This window comes from Mixophyes fleayi, chromosome 4 (assembly GCF_038048845.1).
Source record: "Mixophyes fleayi isolate aMixFle1 chromosome 4, aMixFle1.hap1, whole genome shotgun sequence".
In the NCBI taxonomy this organism is placed as follows: Eukaryota; Metazoa; Chordata; class Amphibia; order Anura; family Limnodynastidae; genus Mixophyes; species Mixophyes fleayi.
The window spans coordinates 248,317,711-248,324,773 of NC_134405.1; positions in this window are offsets into that span (position 1 = coordinate 248,317,711).

The window sequence follows — 7,063 nt, forward strand, 5'->3', positions numbered from 1 at the left end:
TTTGTCTTCTCTCTTCACTCTTGGTCCTCTCTGCGTCGTTCCTCACTGAATGTCGGACTTGACCTCATCCCGTCATCACCGCCGGCCCCGCGATCATGTGAGTATTTGTATACTCACATGATCACAGCAACGGCACCCGACCTCTTCCTCCCCATGCAACATGAAAAAGGTAAACAAAAGCAGATTAAAAAAAACTTTAAAAAGTCATCAGTGAAGGCCCGGGCCAGGCCCCCTGGCATGCTCGGGCTGGGTAATTAGTACCCACTCCCCCCCTCTCGGCAGCCCTGAGGATGGGGTTAGGGTTATGGATAAGGTTAGGGATTGAGATAGGGATAAATATAGGCTTGTTATTGTTGATGTTATTGTCGACCTAATAATACTGTCTACATTTCAATTGTTGACCTAATAATACTGTCTGTCATTATCGTCGACTTTCCAAACCTGTCTATATTAGGGTGACCATCATATAAATGTTGATCATGTAACTGTCGAACATATGTATAATGTCCAAGGACAAGTCCATCTTTCACCATTTTACATTATGGCCTTGGTCTATCATGATTAAACTGTAACCATTTTTGTCACATTCACAGCGGTGTCCGTGTGTTATTTTCAGTGTTAGGGTGATAAGTTTGACATGTTATATGAGGTTTATTGTGTAAAAGAGGGAAACATCAACATTATGCATTTTAAAGTTACTAATCCCCCACAACTATTTTATTATTTCTATTTTTTTTTTATCTCAAACTGTATTTAGCACATGATTACCACTTTACACCTAACTATACTATTTTCACCCTAGGGTTTTACTGTATTGTAGAATATAAATAAAAGGCCACATTCTAAATGATTAGGCCATTACATTGATTGTAACCAAAAGGAGACAATCTTCCCTGCTGAACAGCTACTGTGCAAGTTGTTTATTATTGCCTACTACGGCAATAGCAGTTCTGACCAATAGGAGCTTAAGAGACATGAAAAGAAGGATGACAGCCTATATACCATGAGAATTCCCAGTAAATCATAGACTTTTAACTATGCAGGTTTTTCTTGGAAGTTGGTAGCCCTACACTATTCCAAGTAAATCCTATTTATTGCATCTTACTCAAGTTACATCGTGTAATCAAACAACTTTAAAAATATTGCATCTAATATATTTATTCAGAAGCTGTGAAAACAGATTTCATAAACACATAAAATGCTGTAATCTGCCTTTAAGCATCTCCTGAAGCAGATTAAATATATGGCAAATATTATCATCAACTTCATAATGATGGCTGGCATTTAAGTAAAAATAATAAATAAATAAAAGTGTCCATTCCCCAAAATTGTAAGCAGCACCATTACGTATAGCCAAGACTGAGTGCCGCAAATGTGGGAAGATAAAGAGCATGTTGCCCTCCAGCAAATGCCACAACCAGCAGCAGGATATGCCAGGCTAGGATGGTCACGCTATAACAGGCAGACCGATATTGCATTTCTTTTGTGGCCCTGATTCCTCATGCTCATCAGGCTGCAGATATTCCTCTTATCGGGTGACAAGCCTGGCACAGCATGGCATTAGCAAAAAAACAAATGTAAAATGTATGTATTATTGCATGTATAATAACATTCTAATTAATTCCATGCCAGCATTGTGTTACTATAATCCTAAATATCACGTGTGAAATTTATCCAAAGAGACATTATACCAAAGACTTAACTTTATGTTTCTTTATTATGATGGGCACACTCAGAAATCAGAGAAACATAAAACATTTACATTTAGTCTGCTTTTATATTTGAGAAGAGCACACTGTCAATCTTTTACTAACCTGTGTCTTAAAGGTATATTACAAAACCACAAGCGAAACAGAGAGTTAAAATAATTTATGAAACAGTTCTAAAAATGTGCCCAGTAAATGGATAGCAGTTTTAATCTAATAAATTAAAACTGCTAAGAAAATTGTGCTACAATGTTTTGGGCATGTGTAAATGTCAGTGGAATAATGTTGACACCTTGTGGATCAAAGGAAACTAAATACATGAATGTGTTTTCTGGTGAAAGCCAACTCTGTAAAAGAAACATGATGCTAGGCAAAATCTATTTTAGGATATTGAATGGAAGTGATTCTTCCCAAGATACCAACATTTAAGTACTGCAAGCTTTAGTTGTTTTGACAAATGAGATGTCTGGGATAGAAATTACTTCCACCACTACAGTTGAGTGTGTATTGAATTACTATAATAATCCTAGTCTTAGAAATGTCATACCAATGTAACAGGATTTAGAATTTGCTACTCTGCAAGGGGGTATATGCTTGCCTGACGATAATATATGACATAGACTTGTCCTACACTAATGTCCTCTCGTCACATTTCAATTGCTGTATCTCTGGAGGTATTGTTGATGACTACTTTAAAAAGTAGATTCAGCTGAGACATATACTAAATATAGCACAATTCATGCTAGTTTTCTGCTCAGTTATTAATAAAGGCACACATTATTGTCATTGTACTGCATTTGTACTGTGACACTAAAATCTATTTGTGAGACACAGAATAAAACAAAGAATGACAAGTAATGAACACAAAGATTTATTTACATAAAGGCAGCAGAATGTTTATAGAGGTAACTGTTACTAATTTGAATGCACCTTAAATGTTACAACACATTTGAAAAGTGTTTCAGAATAAAATTATTTAACTCCGTTCCGTAAAGGAGTCCATTAGTATACCCTTAAAAATGCCCTGTTTTTTGGTGGTCAACAGTAGTCAGGCTTATCAATTTGAGTAGTTTCTGTAAAATGGGGGCATGACTGAGACTGAGGGTGTCACTATTTATGACCTATATATTGAGAGCTAGGTGCTGGTGAGCATTGTCGAGGGTGGGAGTAGATTTTGGAACCTGGGGACATGGTCCAGGGAAAGAGGAATAGAGGAGTATAAAAACATTGACTTCGGTAACAGTAGAGAAAGAACTGCGGGAGGTCAGGTGAATACCATGTGTCACACCTGAGGATTTGTCTGTACCCAGACTGGGTTGTGTCTCTGGAGCTGTACTGGTGGCTATGTGAACAAAGCTGAGTGGCCTGATAATGTTCCTTCGCATGAGAGGGAAAGAACAGGTGTAGGTGAGAGCTCAGGAGGCTATTGAATATGAATGGCACTGGGGACTGCCAAGAAGTGAGGGATAGCAATACAGGGATAAGATTAAGCAGAGGAGGCCAGGTTGGAACCGGAGTGCTGGATCGCACTAGGACTGAAAGTTCTTTAACAGGAGCGCTGGAACTGGAATGGAACCAGAAAGGGGCTGCACTGTCTGAGTAGGAATAAATGAGAAGACTACAGACTGCTGGGAACCAGGTTGGTGACTGGAGAATCAACATTGCACTGGCAACAGGTTGGGACTCCAGGAAGTCCTTTTATACTAATTGTTGCTACCTGATTGGAGACTGCAGTCAGCTTAGCTGAAGCAGCACTCTGACTGGCTGAGATGGATCAGGTGACTAAATCCAAGATGGCAGCACCCAGGAACTGGTTTTTGAGGGAACCCTGGAGTGGAGACTGCTATCCCCTGATTGGAAACTGCAGTCAGTTGAGCTGTAGCAGTATTTTGATTGGCTGAATCCAAGATGGCAGTGCCCATGTACTGGAGGAATCTCTGGAGTGGAGACAGACCTGGGCAACATCCTGCAGAGAAATCTGAGACCAGCAGAGCCTGCGGACCACAGGGGCAGCTTAGAAAGACAGCAAAGCAGTAAGTAACAGGGCCTGAGAGCCTGGTGTGTGACAGCGTGGAGGCCATGTATCTGGCAAAAGGAGAGGTTCCAGGGTCCGGTGAATGAGACTTGAGGCGGGAACAGCTACTCTCTATCAACTATTACACAGTTGGCACCAGGGGGGGGCTGGCAGACTTTAGCCCGGGGGGCAAGCACACAGCACTGGCCCATCAATATCTATCTATCAATCTATCTAACATTTTATTTCTTTATTTTTTTACATACCTGGCTAATTATAATGGGATCTATCAAAATGTAAAAAGCCTGTTTGCTTTAAAAACCTGATGTTTTTTCCTGCAAAAGGGCTTGTTTTTGTATTGTCCTGGCCCAGAGCTGGTTTAAGGCTCTGGGGTAACCCCTATGATGTAACATAGTTATCATTTTAGACAAGTACACAGGCAATACTGTGTGAACTACTGTTCAGGTGCACACAGTTCTGCCTTCACAAGCAGTACACGGTGAAGCGGGACATACCTCTCAACTGTACTAAGTGAAACAGTCATCCAAATTTGGGACTGTCCCACCAGATTCAGGACAGTTGGCAGACTGTCCTGCTCTCTCCTACCTGTTCTTGTCACTGTCACTGTCACTACTTGTGGCTGCTGGCTACTTTAGCTCATTTGCTGGTTGTCTGGATCCTGGAATATTGGAGGGCCTATTTGGAAAAAAAATGGGTACATAAATTTAGAAAACTCCAACCAGACCCAGTGTTAAATCAATAGCACCCACTATTTATAATTAGGCCTCCCTCCAGCCACAACATTAAAATAATATTATTTACAGTTGCTAAATAGATCTTTTTCCCTCCAACCAACCCTGACATTAGATAGCAAACACATTTAATATATAAACTTATTTCCCTGTCTCCAAAAAGCCCCAGCAATAATTTAATTAGCATTTACATTTAACAAATATTACCATTTCCCACAACAATCACAGGCATTAAATAATACATAATTACATTTAATAAGTAGACCTCATTTTCCACAAACAGACCACAATCAATAAATAGCTCCCAAAACATCCCAGCATTAAATTGAAGGCCCAATCATCCCATTATAAATTCATAGGTCCCACTATTAAATTAAATTGCCCCACCATCACCCCACAAATAAAACAGCACCCAATAATTAGCCCCCACCAATACTCCACAATTAATAGCCTACCTCCCACATTATATTAAGATCCCCCTCTCTCCCACACTACATTCATTTACTGGCCCCCACACATACACTACATTCATTTACTGGCCCCCACACACACATTACGTTCATTTACTGGCCACCCCACACACACTACATTCATTTATTGGCCCCCACACACACACACACTACGTTCATTTACTGGCCCCCACACACACACTACATTCATTTACTGGCCCCCACACACACACTGCATTCATTTACTGGCCCCCACACACACACTACGTGCATTTACTGGCCCCCACACACACTGCATTCATTTACTGGCCCCCACACACACACACAATATGTTCATTTACTGGCCCCCACACACACTATGTTCATTTACTGGCCCTCACACACACACCACATTCATTTACTGGCCCCCACACACACTGCATTCATTTACTGACCCCCACACACACACACTTGGTTCATTTACTGGCCCCCACACACACACACTGCATTCATTTACTGCCCCCCCCACACACACACTCCGTTCATTTACTGGCCCCTCCCCACACACACACACACACACACACACACTGCGTTCATTTACTGGCCCCCACACACACACACACACTGCGTTCATTTACTGGCCCCCACACACATACACACACTGCGTTCATTTACTGGCCCCCTCACACACACACTGCATTCATTTACTGGCCCCCTCACACAAACACAACATGTAGTGGTCCCCTCACACACAATATGTACTGACACACAATGTACTGACTGACGCACATAATACACTGACAAAAACTATACGCTGACAGATGGACAGACACACTATACACACTATACGCTGCCTGACACTGACACAGACTATAGACAGACACACACACACACACACACACTATACACTGACATACTACCTCCCAGCCCCCTCAGACACTTATCTTATTCCAGACGCGACGCGCGCTGGATGTCCTCTTTACACATGAGACGTCACCTGTCACTTGGTGCGCATCCCATGTGACCAATAGGAAGCCAGGCGGCCCAACTAGTGGAAGGAAGGGAGGGGAGTCCGATTCTCAGGATCCGCGGCCAATAGGTGAAGGTGGCTGGTCCCAGAGGAGGGGCCAGCCACCAAGTAATAAACACTTAGAGCCGGCACAAAATAGATTTTTTGGGTCCAGCCCAGCCCGCCCCTGTTTGGCACTTACAGTTGGTGAGTGTCTGGTGGCCAAGTACCACCAGTAGGAGTGGTAAGTAATGGTAGATTACAGATCGTAAAAGGGAACTGAAGACGAATTGGTAACACCACAAATATGAAAGAGACAGAGTGGCAGAGTAAGCACATTCTGTCACACTGGTGTCAATGCTAAATTAATATTCATTAACAAGAAATTTTGATGCTTAAATGTAATGCATAAATATGTATATACAATGGAAAGCAGTTAACGAAAAAGAACATAATGGTGAGAAGAAATATGCAAGTTTTAGCAAAGAAATAGAATAAAAAAAACTAAGGTTACTTTAAATGTGCAAATGCTGTTTTGTGGCATCAACCAAGCTTACTTTTGCATAAATACACTAGTTTCTATTAGAGATACTCACTGACCCCCATGAAGTGGATTTGGTTTTGGTTTTGGATCTGGATTAGCTTTGTGTTTTGGTTTTGGTTTTGGAAAATCCCCTCTCGTATGTTTTGGTTTTGGTTTTGGTTTTGGATCTGTATTTTTTAGACAAAATCCTAAAATCACATAATTTTGCTCTTTTTTTTCTTCCTACATTATTATTAACCTCAATAACACTAATTTCAAGTCGTTTGCAGTCAATTTTGAGCACCTCACAGGTCACAATATTAGTTTCATACACTTTCGGACAAATACTGCAGCGACCTGGCTTGATGCTAAGTGACAGAGCAATGACTCAAACACATGGCACCTAGCACATTTAGGACACATTGGCACACAGCAGTGGCAGAAAAGAAAAAGGGTGCAAGATGGAATTGTCCTTGGGCCCTCCCACCGGTACAAGATGGAATTGTCCTTGGGCCCTCCCACCCTTGGACCCTCCCACCCTTGGACCCTCCCACCCTTTGGCCCTCCCTTCCACTCTTATGTTGGATCTTAAAAAAGGACATACACACTTTAACAAACCAAGCACTTCAGC